The sequence below is a fragment of the Thermobia domestica genome, chromosome 18 (genome assembly GCF_964235325.1).
Source record: "Thermobia domestica chromosome 18, izTheDome1.hap1.1, whole genome shotgun sequence".
Taxonomy (NCBI): domain Eukaryota; kingdom Metazoa; phylum Arthropoda; class Insecta; order Zygentoma; family Lepismatidae; genus Thermobia; species Thermobia domestica.
Genome location: NC_137471.1, coordinates 29,738,758 through 29,754,535, shown reverse-complemented (window position 1 = coordinate 29,754,535; position 15,778 = coordinate 29,738,758). Strand labels below are relative to the sequence as shown.

At 35.6% G+C, this 15,778-nt stretch overlaps 1 protein-coding gene and 1 non-coding gene across 4 annotated transcripts in view; both read right to left on the bottom strand.

Annotated features, from left to right (window-relative positions):
- The window catches only part of LOC145675726 (uncharacterized), a 1,359,799-nt gene that overhangs the window by 385,204 nt on the left and 958,817 nt on the right, over positions 1 to 15,778 (bottom strand). The window lies entirely within an intron of this gene.
- TRNAR-UCG (transfer RNA arginine (anticodon UCG)) lies at positions 2,916 to 2,989 on the bottom strand. The gene has a single exon. It is a non-coding gene; the product is annotated as a tRNA-Arg (tRNA).

Sequence of the window (15,778 nt, the reverse complement as noted above, 5' to 3'; positions counted from 1 at the left end):
ACAATCATAAACAAAAGGTTGGAAGGTCGTTATTTCTCTATTTACGCCACTTGGACGGTGCTTGACTTGAGAACTTTTAAAATGGCATACTGGTTTCTGATTGAATTTATGGAATTTACGTATCAAACCTCAATTGTCTATTTCATGATGATCATTCTAGATCAGTGGCGTATGGTGTTGTTTCTGATCGGGTACAGGTCATGAATAGTAATACACTTTTCAGTATTGTCAAACAAAAAGGCAGGGGGGTCCCGATGGGTTTGTGGTACAGCGCTCACGTTTTATATGAGATACCTGGTTCGATCGCCCGGCCAAGTAAGTTTGTGATTGACAACATTGTGCCCGTGGGTTTTCTTGGACGAGTTGTGTCTTCTCATAGTTTCTCATTCCACCAATTCTTCCATCATATCATCACTGCCATTAATCATCGTCTCCCTTAACCTAAAGGACATAATCGTGATACGTTAAACTGAAAGATCTCAGTTCATATGTTAATTACAACCAAATTCAGCGGTTCAATGTTCATTGACTTGACACCGTCTCTAAGTCTTGTATGTTTCAACCCTTGCTTTGCTAAAAAAATAAATAAATAAATAAAATAAAAAATAAAAAAAATCTCTGACGCCAATCAGACATTATCCTTTTCTATTTGTGTTTACATTTTCAGTACATTTAACTATCTTATAGCGATGTTGATAGTCTACATGACCAGAGAAGTACGTAGGACTTTAATTCAAGGGAGGTGCAGTGGCTCAGTGGTAGAGCGTTCATTCCCTCTGGGGTCCCTAATTCGATCCCAGCTAATGCCTAGTGAAGTTAAATGTGGATAAACAAAGTGTGCGTGGGTTTTTTCGGGATTCTCCCATTTTTTCCCACTTTCCTCATTCCAATCACCGTTGTTTTAGCCTAACCGACATAAGCGTAGGACGTAAAACTGAAGGACGTAGGACGTATATATATATATATATATATATATATATATATATATATATATATATATATATATATATATATATATATATATATATATATATATAAAATTAAGAATTCTTTCCGAGAACAGGCACTTACAAAAGATACAACTAGCTGGTTCAAACTTAAATCCAAAGAGAGAGACCTTAATAAACTACAATAGTCCGGTTCATATTATTTTCACAAGCAATAAAAAAAGTTTTTATCTTCTTTCAAGGAAATCTTTTAAAAAGACTTAACAATTTGGTTTAAACATTTTGAAGAGTTACCTCTATAATTCACATCCATCCGTTATAGCAAGAGTGACAAACCACTCATTAAAGCAAGACTGTCAAATTTTAACATACACAAGCCGTACTATGTTTAGAAATAACATTATTTGCTTCTTTATTTTTTAAAAAAACTGACTAGCTGAACCTGCGCTCTCTACAAAGCGCATCATTCACATATGAGCATGAATCTCCCTGTCATTCTTCACAGCATCTGTACATGTCCCTTTACACACACAATGAAAGACGTCCTGATAAAAATCGGCAAAAGGTACCATAGAAAGGGATACTTTTTTTTATTATTTTCACAATATATCGCACCGTTGCAAGATTTAAGCCTACTTCATGTTGAGTTTCTAATTTATGTGTGATCAGTGTTTTCTTTCTTCTTGCATGCAGTATGTAATAAGCTAATACATTACATACACAATTATAATGGCAGTTATATATGGTGTTCATTGAGCAAAACACTCCAAAAATAAACATTCTTCTTACACTAGAGAAATGGTTATCCTTCCTTTTTCAACATTATTTGGCTATGAAAAAAACCGCGTGATATATATGCAACCTCTATATACTACAGTGTGATGTTGGAATGTATAATGCGCAGGATATGATGCTTTAGTTTTTTTTTTTTTATTTCAACGCTTCCAGTGTATCCTTAAAAATGTAATAAAGAAATAATGGCCATGTGTTTTAAATATTCAATTAGAACTGGACAATCTACGCAAAATTTCCAATCGATCAGTGAAAACGTCATCTTTCTAGAGCCTGTAATTTCCGAGATATCACTGTTGAAAGGATTGACCACAAACATATAAACGTTCACAACATTTAGTTTAAAAGAACTCGGAAGATGGAAGCACAATTCACTTGTGTTGATTTCAGAGAAGGCTTATTAAAATACAAAAACTTTGAACAATAATTTTAAAACATATCCTTTATATAAAAAAAAAAGATCTATTTAAAAAATTTATTTAAAGTACACGTACTCAAAATATTTGTCTCTGTTAAACGTGAAATCACACACAACCGTAAATGAAAGATTTAGAGGCCAAAGTTATAGGTTGATGTTCAATCACTTTTAATTGCTATTGTAGCATTTGATAGATAGATTCTGAAGATACAGTACATTCTTGTTTTTCATTTGCTTTGTCCTTTAATGAAGAATTTGTTTTTTAAAAAAAATACATTGCATAATAATGAGTAATTGGTTTCAAGAAATGTGTTATACAAACGAGCATTCTTTGAGATCTGCGAGGGTAATCCTAAAAGTAAAATCTTATCTTTTTTCTTACAAAGATATGTTTATTTTCAATAATGTTTACATTATCTTAAAAGTTGTACATTTATTAATTATTTTACAATATTTCGGTCGGTGAATTTCTGTAGGCGCTATGGTACTTTTTTTGTTAGGTTAGGTTAGGATTTAGATTTCTGGGCTTTCGGCATCTAAGGCCATTTAGCCCTTCACGTTTTGAGGGATGACGTCCCTCGGCGAGCACACAGTCCGGGGAAAGGGAAGAAAGAAAGGATTGGGGAAGGAAGGAAGCGGCCTGGGACCTATAAGTTAGGTACCACCCCGGCATTTGCCTGGTGTGAATGAGGAAAACCCAGGAAAACCTCATTCAGGGTGGCTGGCCTGAAAAAGCGTGTTACACTTTTTCGACCGAGTGCCCCCACCGGGAATCGAACCCGGGACCGCTCGCACCGAAGGCGAGAGCGTTAGCGACTACGCTACGCGGGGCCACTGGTACTTTTTTTGTATGTCCCATATCATACCAGTTCGTCGCCATGTGTTTGAGGAAGTGTTGAACTTCACTTTTCACCTCGTCAACGTTGATAAAGTGTATTGTGGCATTATGTTCTTTCAACTTAGGAAACTTGTTTCTTTCCATGTACCTGACATTCATGTATGACTTACCGTCAACCGACGAAAATTTTTAATTGGTTTACCGCCCTTCGCGTTGAAAAACGCAATAAATGCGCCAACTTCGCAATTGGCAATAGCGCAAAGCGGGCGCTCATTCACAAACGGTTGCAAAGCCAAGACTGAGCGCAGTGATGCCATTTCCTTCAGAGCCGTTTTCCCTTCACAAGCTTCAGAATTTCCCTTTTCCGGACAAAATTTCCCTTCATCCAAAACGTTCAAGTACTGTATTTAGTAAACGTATTTTTAATCGTTTTCGCTTCCACCCACTCACCGCAATCTTATAATCACATACAAACAGATACCTGACATCCTTCTTTTGAGCTTACGCAGAATTTGAACTTGATTTGTTGTTTAGGTATCTAAGGCGTCACTATAGAGGAGGGGAAAAGATATGGAAAGGTGTAGGCCAGGACCTATGTTAAAGGTGCAATCTCTGCCTTTGCCCGGTGTGATTGAGGAAAAACCCTATAAATACCTCGGTCAGGACGGACAACCTAAATAAATCATAAAAAATATATAATAAATATTACGTAACTAATTTTTATTATAGTTATCATGATAGATTTTAATATTAATGTAACCTAAGGTACAAAGAAATTATTAAGTATATATTTGGTATGTACTTACTTAAAAACAGAACTCCCATATTTACTGAAACGAATACGAACAGTTACAAAGAAAACTCTATCTGCTACTGTCTTTGGCTGTACACGACGAATGTTCGTAAGCACAATACAAAGTTTAGAGATGCGGAATTTTTAAGAATTTATAATTCTGTGCACACAGTCACCAGGAAATCTGTAAACTTACACAAACGAACATACACTAATGACCCAGTATTCGCCCATATATACATATTTACATTCACGACACGCAGATTTAATTGAGAAATATTTAATCTTATTGTATTGCATTTAATTCAACAATCGGAAGATTAATTTTGATAAAAGATTTTAAATAAGCATTGTTGTAATGTTTCGAATTTAACTGAATATGTTGTGTCGGGGCCGGTGGCAGGAGGCGATCAGAACTTTTGCGGCCACTGGTGAGGGAGTCCCACCACAGGTCACGAACATAAAAAGAGATTATTAGCGACAATATCTCTACCAAAGGTAGCCGAAATCCAACTAACAGAATAATTAATAAAGGACCACGAAAGGTCTCAACAATATCACTGACTTAGAGAGTTACCTGACATTAAAAATGTAATGGAGCTGAGCAGTCTATGGGGCTCGGCAATTTATTAGTACGGTAAGGAGGAGGTCCGTCCTGTTCAAACAATGTCCGACTAACAAGGCTGTCGGCAAGGTGATTTGATAGGGAGAGAGAGAACAGGATGAGTGCCTATGTATGACAATAATTAATTACAAAGTTCAAGCACGAGTTTACGAGATTATAAGGGAGCCTTGATCCGTGAATGTCCCGCAGGTAATTGCCAGCACTTTAGGGCAGTGGCGGCTCCAAAGGGGGTCACTAGTTAACGTGAAGCCCACACAACAACGAGATTAATTAGCACACCAAAATAATAGACACTAGGACTCGTGCAAAGAAATAAATATTTGTAGCGGGACGACAACTTAATAATTGGGCACGTGTTATACAACCATGGATTTAAAAATAAAGCTAATGCAATGGAGACAGGATTATTAACACACTTAATGGACCTCAAATGCATAAAACTTCACAAGACAAGGTCAGGCTTGGCTATACTTAAATAATTCAGCCTAATAACAATTTAATCGATAAAACAATAAAATGGAAGAGATAGTTATCGCTAACAACCTTAGTTGTAGAATCACTTTACACAAACACTGAAATCGGATATTGGGTGCAAAGAAGTAGACGTGATTCTGAGTCGATGCGAGGAATCAAGATGCACAATTAAAATCACTAAAACAATTTAAATCACTCACCTCGCAATAGAACACCTACTGAGATGAAAGAGTTCCAAGTGGCCTCTGGAGATATCGTCGAGTCCTGTATAAGTCCAGTTGAGCTTAGCGTGGTAACAAGATGTTCACTGCGACCAAGAATTCCCAGAAGATGTCTGTATAGGTTCGAGCGGTAAAACCAACAAGATGCTTCCACTTCCTACGGAGAGTGAAGTTCTTTCTCCAATCGGAATTCTCACGGCGAATGCAGGAATAGTACTGGAGTCGCAGAACACACACAGAAGGGTAATGGTTCACTCAACTTCCCAATCCAAGGAAGATAAAGAGTTCGGTCCTCAACAGGCGAGACTGGTGTAGTGGTTCACGTAGGAACCAGAGAACGAAAGAGATGTGATAATAATGACTTCGACGAACGGCTTCTTCGGAGGTACTTTCTGAGAGAATATGAGTAGGTGAGGTCGTACTTTGAAAACTTTAGATAGGCGTTTTAAATGACTGGAACGCCGAGTTAGAAGTAGTATGAGTTTTATTGTAAGTTGCTTTTGTACAGCGCAGAAGAGTTGATAAGCAATAAGTTGTTATACATCAGAGGTAATTTTAGATGACGCACAAGTCTAGTGGCGTATGCGTGAAACTTGAGAGGGGTCAGAATATGACCAATGATAAAAGAGAAACAAGGGCAGTTCAATGAAGAGGTTGAGTTACGACTGCCTGCATGTAGTAGTAGTAAACTTACTAGAGACAACGTTCAGCACAGTAACAAAGTTCTTGCTGTATTGCACACACGAAATGAAAACAGAGATGGTCCTTGGTAGGAGAACGGAGATGACGGAGTTCTCCACTAACACAGTGTAATAACACACTCGGAGAATGCACTAAGTTCTTCTCTCTATGACTCTAACAAAGTCAGAGAAGAAACGCAAGTCCGGCGGGCGAAGGACAGAAGCCTGAGCCCGAAGAGTGGGCCGGAGCCCCCGGCGACGAGCACGAAGCTCGTGCCTCGTAGACACACAATGATTTCCCCCTGAGAACAGCTTGTACAGCTATTTTGTATTCAGGGAGTTTATTCACACGTTACGTACGTGGGAGTATAGTAGGGTGGTATCTTCCCAAAAGGGCGGATACTCGTGTGCAATGAAATTAGTCTTTACGTTTAGATTGGGTACTGATAATCTAAACGACTATTTAGGGTGTTAACTAGAATAGTCACGCATGCGCGTTATTACAAACAGTATAAGGCTTTAGCGTCATCTAGTACATAATATCCAAATTAAAAGTCAAAGGTTAATTTGATATTACAAGAAAATCAAGCTTTATCCAGATTTTACAGGTTTCTTAATCGTTTCACAATGATACCAAAAATACAAGTGTTCCCAAGACACTTATTTTATACGGTGTCAAAATAGACATATTTAGTATTTTCGAAGTGTCAACTTCGGCGCCAAAATGTTAATTATACGTCTACCATGTTTTTGAGAACATCTGGGCTTAAACAGAGGACAATGAGAGTATTCAGAAAATAACATCAGACTCTCAGATAAGACACAAGGGTTAGATATTCCCTTGCACGTGCAGCGAATCGAAGGTTATAGGTTACCAATTCAGATCTGTTTCTCAAGATGCAAAGAGGGGAGAAAAAGATATGAGTTTCCTCTTACGAGAAAACAGCTAACTTTAAGTATTCGTCTGGCTTAGTTATTCCACAGAAAGAACAAAATATAAAGAGAGAAATTTAACATTGACTAATACCTGCAATAATTACATGGCAATAAAGCAAGTAAAAGGTTTTTAAATAGTAATTATGAATTTAATAACAGTAAGAAAAGCAAAAAAATTAGGTCGGCCCGAAGGCGCCTCAGGTCGGCCGCTACAGTCCTCCCGCGTAAAATAAAAAAAAATAGACGAGGGAACTGAGGAATATTTTTTTTTTGACTACTTGGGCTTAAATTTTTTTTTTAAAAAAAATTAAGTGGCAATATTGTTTTTAAACTTTAGAGTTGGCAACACTTTTTAATCTTTAGGATTGGCAACACTGCTTAATACTCATACATAGATATATTCAATTAAAATTTCTTAGTCCTAGTTGGCAACACTTACTAATTCTTTAAGTAAAGTTCATAAAGGTAAAACTTTTTTTTTTTTTTGCTTATACCAGCGAATATTATTTTATACACAATTATAGCTAAATAATCGAAGTACTTAAATCCATAAAGTAAAAACCCATTGAAATAATTATATAGTATTAGGTAACACCATAATTAAATAATGACACAAAAGTAGTTATATCAGTAGTACAGAAGTACTCGTTAAAATCCCAAAATTGCTTAAGTATATATATATATTTTTTTTTTTTGTATATAAGAAGATATACGATTATCTAAAGGTCTAATACCTAGGTCATACCCAAACAATTAAAAAGTTAAAGAAATGTTTATATATATACACCTATAACTAGAATTAAATATGAGAACCCAAAATCATTATTAAACTACGTTAATAAACAAAGTTATCATTAGACTACCAATTATTTAGATATAAAATCCCGATTGTGAGTGACTCACAAATTTAAGAAATTACTACATGGCTCTACCAATGGTTATATACGTATAATACAGAGTTCCTAGTTGGTACGATTTGTTCCTACATATTTACAAAACTAAGCTTTGTCTATAAAAATATACAAAGACTAACAAGGCCAATACAACCTGATTTCGTATAAATACACTATACCTATTAAAACACTATAGCGAGGGATAACACAAATGACTTCAATTATGTACAGTACACATTTAAAATATTTTTTTTTACTCAGTTTTTATGGTTATTATTACTATAATACGAGTTCCTATATATACAAAGGATATACCTATATGTAAAGGAGATGGATGACCCATACTAAAATAATATAGTTAGGTATTAAACCCAAGTAACATGCAATTACGCTTTACAAATCAATTATAACTACAAAGGAAGTATATATAGATAATAAATATTTACACGCATTTTTTTTTTACTAATTTGCAATCATTAACGATAGTTGTATTCTTGACCTCTCTAGACATTCAAGGAACTGCACATTTCCTAAACGAAATTTCCACTAGGTATATATATAGAATTACTAAATTTAACAAAAGATTTGAATGACTTCTATATTATTAAAAGTACAAGAATCAACTACTTAAAATTTCTAGGGATTATACACACTACATAGAATCGCAAGACTACCGTATACAGAGTATAACTACATTAGTTAATGAAGTATTTAATTCATGATTTTTTTTTTATTATTATTATTATTATTATTATTATTATTATTATTACTATATGTAAATTTTTCTTTTTCTCTACATTTTGTTTTTGGATACATTAATTAAAAATTTACACTTTATCACTTACTCCAAAATTGTCAAAACAAACCATTAATTATACGATAAGAAAGGGAGCCAGTTTGTTTTTATGCTCTTCTAGTCTTTACCAAAATTGGGTTACTGGGACTCCCTGAGGTCGAAGGTTATCCACTACCGGAGGGTAGTTGGGAATTGACACTCAGGTGTTTTCTCTTTTTTTTTTTTTACTACACTCCACGCTGAGGTCAGGGTGGTGTGAAGAAAAAGAAATTATACTACAGCCCTGTCTGGTAAGGGTCTGGTTTTTCTTTTAAACAGAGAACGGCCAAAAGAAGAATTTCTATGTTTCCTACAAGCTTTCTAATGAAATGAAGGCTGATTTCTTTTAGCACGAAAGGGATAACTAGAACATATATATATATTTTTTTAAACGCTTTATAACATTCATCCTTTTAAACAATTTGAATTCAGTACGGAACAGCGTATGAATGTTTCGAAATGAACCCCTTTTTAAATAGCATTTATATGGAACACGGCTCAATACAGGGTGTTCATAAACTAAATGGCAAGTTTATAGTTACGTCTAAAATACCTGAATTACAATATGACGCAAACGACCAATATACAAGATCAATTATGGTCTAAACTTTCAACTTTTACATTTAACAATATGCCAATTAACGCGTGGTTCAATATTATTGTTTAGTGACTATTGTCACGCAGTTGAACAGACGCTTAACAAAATCAATCAAATAAATCATCTCAATTTATAGAATGAACTGCTACAAATAATTAATCAACGCAGTTGAACAGACGCTTAATAAACTTAATCAAATAAATCGTCTTAATTTATAAAAGGAACTGCTACAAATAATTAATCAACGCAGTTGAACAGACGCTTAATAAACTTAATCAAATAAATCGTCTTAATTTATAAAAGGAACTGCTACAAATAATTAATCGATAAGAGAGGTAGAGTTACAATATAAAATTTCAAATCAACATATATTTAATTGTACTATTCGCACAGAGGTACTTCACTTTTACATCATTTTATTAACAAAGGAACCAATTATAACTGAAGTACTGACGTTTAGAAATTAACAATGAATTTAAATATAACTTCAGGCAATTATCTTGTTGCCTTACTATGATAACAACTACCTTTTACAGTAAAATATTGATATCATTCAATTGGTAGGTCTTAATTTCAACCTGGATATTCACCAAAATTCATATTAATTATCACATATAGTAGATATCAAAATACAATTATCATATGCATTATAACGCATAATATATCAAATGCCATTATCATATTTATTATAATGTATATTCACGTTAGAATATTATTAGAATTACAGCTTAAAATATCTATTCCTAGTAAATACAATAATCAATATATCCAAATGATAAAAATAGAATGTGCCACAACCTTATAGAAATACAATCGAACGGGAATAGACTATAATTACTCAAATACATTTAAGAACAATTAATACAATTCAACGAGAATTCCTTACAGGAGACATGATGTCGACTCTTAGATACAAATTAAGTTGGCACTCGGACGGCAGGAGGCAAGAGAGGTATAATAAAGATTACTTTTAGCCTATCTTCTAATATTAACTCATATGACCCTGGGACTTACATTTACTTCACATTTATTCATAATTTTAACTTTGAGGAATTTAACCGCGTATTTACATTTTAGAGACCTTTTGGGATATCTATACGCACAAAAGAACGATTTATCATTTCAACTAGGAGACAAGAAAGAGTTTATATGCAATTACAAAATGATCAATAATGCACTTATTTACTAAACAGGGCGGCTGTATTTGACATTTAGGCCCGATAAGAATTTTATTCTAGAAAATAACTCGATTCCTGGACTTGCAGAAGCATTTCTTTTACTCATGATATTATAACATCACTAATTTACGCGGAAGCTAGAAAACATAACAATACTTGATACATTGGACAAGTGAATTTAATTATCTCTTCGGACAACCTTAGATTTTCTTAAGGACTCGTGCTTGGACTCATTAGGGAGCAAGAGTGCTCAAAAGGATTAGGTCTACACAAACGCACCTTTGATTAGATTAGGCACTCGCGAGCAAGAACATTTATGACCATTTAAATACAACATTAGCTTCCATACATATCATTACCATCTCGAAAAGCACATAATTAAAACTTTAACACCATAGGGTGTCTTTCGAACGAAACACTGGGCTTCCTTCCGAAAGAACCAAACATTCTCTGGTCGTTCGTTAGTAAACAGAACGATAATAAACAGCTGCGGGACCTAGGGGGTCCATAGCGACCTGGGATGTAATAGGAGGGTCCCGTACCTTTAAGGGGGTAAGCCTTCTCAAAGATCCAGCTTAACATCCTTACAATTACGCGGACGCATCATTATACAATAAGGTCGATATAACAGAGGATCAACATTAGAGATTGCGCGATTCTCAGCTAATACAAGCGATAGAAACAAGCGGCAATTCTCTGAAGCGACCAATTTACGCTTTGGAGCTGATAATTGTAGTTAATTATCACGTTTGATGGAATTGGTACAATAAGATCGATTCAACGGAGTATAAACATCAGAGATTGCACTATTCTCAGCTAATACAAGCGATAGAAACAGGTGACAATTCTCTGAACGACCAATGTACGCTTTGGGGCTGATAATTATAGTTAATTATCACGTTTGATGGAATTGGTACTCTTTTTAGGAAAGGGAATTGACACATCCTAACCTAATCTATACTCCATGAATTATTACTGGAACAAGGGAGAGGTATGATCACTGTCTCAATATTTTCCGACAGGGTGTCTCCCAACGACACGTTCCAAAATTAGATAGCTCGCTAAAATTTACAAAATAATTACACAACTCGAGGCATTAGCGCTCGGCAAGGAATAGCAAAATTAATAACAATACTACAGAGCACGGTTTTACGTCCTGAACAAATGAAATTATTAACACAATGACTACGGTCGAATTTATCGTGACCGGAAAGTGATAAATTTATAGATAATTCAACTTCTAACATAATGAATAAGAAAAGATTCATTGATTAATAATGTCTACTAATAAATTATTTAAACGTCTCCTTAATTAATAACAATAGTTAAGCACAAACGGAATTATTAGGATTAATCTTTCTACTACATTAAGTTCACATATTTCTTCCTTAATAAAACAGCCTTACACTGGCAATTAAAATTTACAAGAGCTTTATTCAAATTACAAAACTTTGATGCCAGGGACTTCAAAAGCAATAACGCATATCCTAATACTTTACGCTCTTATCATTTAATCAAAATACAAGGGATCTCGCGGTTTTTGAATACAGGGTACTATACTTCAGGGGTGTCCCACATTAGTGTTGTCTTTATTCAAACACGACTTAAAATAATAAAATAACGAGTTAGGATTAATATTACAACAACTTATTAAGAATGGTCTCTACTTAAAACAAATTACTAACTGAATTTATTGCCCTTTTAAACTTTCAATCTTGGTATACTTAATCCTCTCATAATTAACAAAAAGCGCGTCCATTCATAAACAATAAAATTAAATTGGCCTCCAAGAGAATTTAAAATAATTTGAAAACTTCAAAATCACAATAATGAATCTCATTATGAACTTTTACTGAAAAACGAAACATATTAAGGCTTTAGTTCGTATAGTTCGTGTAAGGAATCTCTTTAGCACCTAACATAATATTTAATTTACCACTAACGCTGAGAAGCCAGTCGGGGAAAGATCAAGAATTTACCCACAATCAAAGAACTAACAACGCGTGAGTATAAGGACTCACAGAATGAAAATTTCAAAATAAATTTCAAAATTTCAATGATGTTTGTTTTGACTGACTTGTACATTAATTACACAAGCAGAATTTGAATACTTGGAGTTCCTACACCAGCCTTACGACTGATGATTCTTGAAATGAACCTCGCGAAAATCCATTGCAAGAATCGAACTCAGAATACGTTGAGAAGCTTTGAATACAGAACGGAATAGCTTTCATCTCGATAGGTGGAGAAGGAAGTATCCGTCCCGCATTTGGCGCCATAAACCTTCTCAAGGTATTGTGTTGATATTTCTCCCTACAGTTTTTTCTTTTGAATCTAAGGCAGTACACAACCGAGGAGTGCTAACCAACACATTTCCTTTTTCTCGCTTTTTCTTTTCACAAAATATATAGATATATATATATTTTTTTTTGTTTTGCCCAGCTGGGGAAACTAACAGAGAACAGATGTTTTCTCTCTGTGTTGAAAAAAAAGGAACGAACTATTCTTTTGATATATGGACTGTTTCTTTTTCCTTCCCTCATTGACTTCTCTAGAACAAGCAAAATGATAGCTAAACTTTCAGGGTAGAAGGGGGCATTTGCCCAACGCAACACATCAACACAAAATGTTTACATTTAGATTTAAATTTCGAGCAACTTAATAGGAAACCTGTCATTTCAATTAACACAATTTAAACATTAAATTATACGTTACTCATCTAGAATATAGATGTGACCCTAAGCAAACAATATAACACAATGAAAGTAATAATATAAATAACTCCTGCTTTGTCATTTACAAAAGCAACATAGGATTCTATAATCAATATCAATTAACACATTATTAGATGACGAGCTACTGATCGAATCCCACTGTTGAACACCAAATTTATGTCGGGGCCGGTGGCAGGAGGCGATCAGAACTTTTGCGGCCACTGGTGAGGGAGTCCCACCACAGGTCACGAACATAAAAAGAGATTATTAGCGACAATATCTCTACCAAAGGTAGCCGAAATCCAACTAACAGAATAATTAATAAAGGACCACGAAAGGTCTCAACAATATCACTGACTTAGAGAGTTACCTGACATTAAAAATGTAATGGAGCTGAGCAGTCTATGGGGCTCGGCAATTTATTAGTACGGTAAGGAGGAGGTCCGTCCTGTTCAAACAATGTCCGACTAACAAGGCTGTCGGCAAGGTGATTTGATAGGGAGAGAGAGAACAGGATGAGTGCCTATGTATGACAATAATTAATTACAAAGTTCAAGCACGAGTTTACGAGATTATAAGGGAGCCTTGATCCGTGAATGTCCCGCAGGTAATTGCCAGCACTTTAGGGCAGTGGCGGCTCCAAAGGGGGTCACTAGTTAACGTGAAGCCCACACAACAACGAGATTAATTAGCACACCAAAATAATAGACACTAGGACTCGTGCAAAGAAATAAATATTTGTAGCGGGACGACAACTTAATAATTGGGCACGTGTTATACAACCATGGATTTAAAAATAAAGCTAATGCAATGGAGACAGGATTATTAACACACTTAATGGACCTCAAATACATAAAACTTCACAAGACAAGGTCAGGCTTGGCTATACTTAAATAATTCAGCCTAATAACAATTTAATCGATAAAACAATAAAATGGAAGAGATAGTTATCGCTAACAACCTTAGTTGTAGAATCACTTTACACAAACACTGAAATCGGATATTGGGTGCAAAGAAGTAGACGTGATTCTGAGTCGATGCGAGGAATCAAGATGCACAATTAAAATCACTAAAACAATTTAAATCACTCACCTCGCAATAGAACACCTACTGAGATGAAAGAGTTCCAAGTGGCCTCTGGAGATATCGTCGAGTCCTGTATAAGTCCAGTTGAGCTTAGCGTGGTAACAAGATGTTCACTGCGACCAAGAATTCCCAGAAGATGTCTGTATAGGTTCGAGCGGTAAAACCAACAAGATGCTTCCACTTCCTACGGAGAGTGAAGTTCTTTCTCCAATCGGAATTCTCACGGCGAATGCAGGAATAGTACTGGAGTCGCAGAACACACACAGAAGGGTAATGGTTCACTCAACTTCCCAATCCAAGGAAGATAAAGAGTTCGGTCCTCAACAGGCGAGACTGGTGTAGTGGTTCACGTAGGAACCAGAGAACGAAAGAGATGTGATAATAATGACTTCGACGAACGGCTTCTTCGGAGGTACTTTCTGAGAGAATATGAGTAGGTGAGGTCGTACTTTGAAAACTTTAGATAGGCGTTTTAAATGACTGGAACGCCGAGTTAGAAGTAGTATGAGTTTTATTGTAAGTTGCTTTTGTACAGCGCAGAAGAGTTGATAAGCAATAAGTTGTTATACATCAGAGGTAATTTTAGATGACGCACAAGTCTAGTGGCGTATGCGTGAAACTTGAGAGGGGTCAGAATATGACCAATGATAAAAGAGAAACAAGGGCAGTTCAATGAAGAGGTTGAGTTACGACTGCCTGCATGTAGTAGTAGTAAACTTACTAGAGACAACGTTCAGCACAGTAACAAAGTTCTTGCTGTATTGCACACACGAAATGAAAACAGAGATGGTCCTTGGTAGGAGAACGGAGATGACGGAGTTCTCCACTAACACAGTGTAATAACACACTCGGAGAATGCACTAAGTTCTTCTCTCTATGACTCTAACAAAGTCAGAGAAGAAACGCAAGTCCGGCGGGCGAAGGACAGAAGCCTGAGCCCGAAGAGTGGGCCGGAGCCCCCGGCGACGAGCACGAAGCTCGTGCCTCGTAGACACACAATGATTTCCCCCTGAGAACAGCTTGTACAGCTATTTTGTATTCAGGGAGTTTATTCACACGTTACGTACGTGGGAGTATAGTAGGGTGGTATCTTCCCAAAAGGGCGGATACTCGTGTGCAATGAAATTAGTCTTTACGTTTAGATTGGGTACTGATAATCTAAACGACTATTTAGGGTGTTAACTAGAATAGTCACGCATGCGCGTTATTACAAACAGTATAAGGCTTTAGCGTCATCTAGTACATAATATCCAAATTAAAAGTCAAAGGTTAATTTGATATTACAAGAAAATCAAGCTTTATCCAGATTTTACAGGTTTCTTAATCGTTTCACAATGATACCAAAAATACAAGTGTTCCCAAGACACTTATTTTATACGGTGTCAAAATAGACATATTTAGTATTTTCGAAGTGTCAACTTCGGCGCCAAAATGTTAATTATACGTCTACCATGTTTTTGAGAACATCTGGGCTTAAACAGAGGACAATGAGAGTATTCAGAAAATAACATCAGACTCTCAGATAAGACACAAGGGTTAGATATTCCCTTGCACGTGCAGCGAATCGAAGGTTATAGGTTACCAATTCAGATCTGTTTCTCAAGATGCAAAGAGGGGAGAAAAAGATATGAGTTTCCTCTTACGAGAAAACAGCTAACTTTAAGTATTCGTCTGGCTTAGTTATTCCACAGAAAGAACAAAATATAAAGAGAGAAATTTAACATTGACTAATACCTGCAATAATTACATG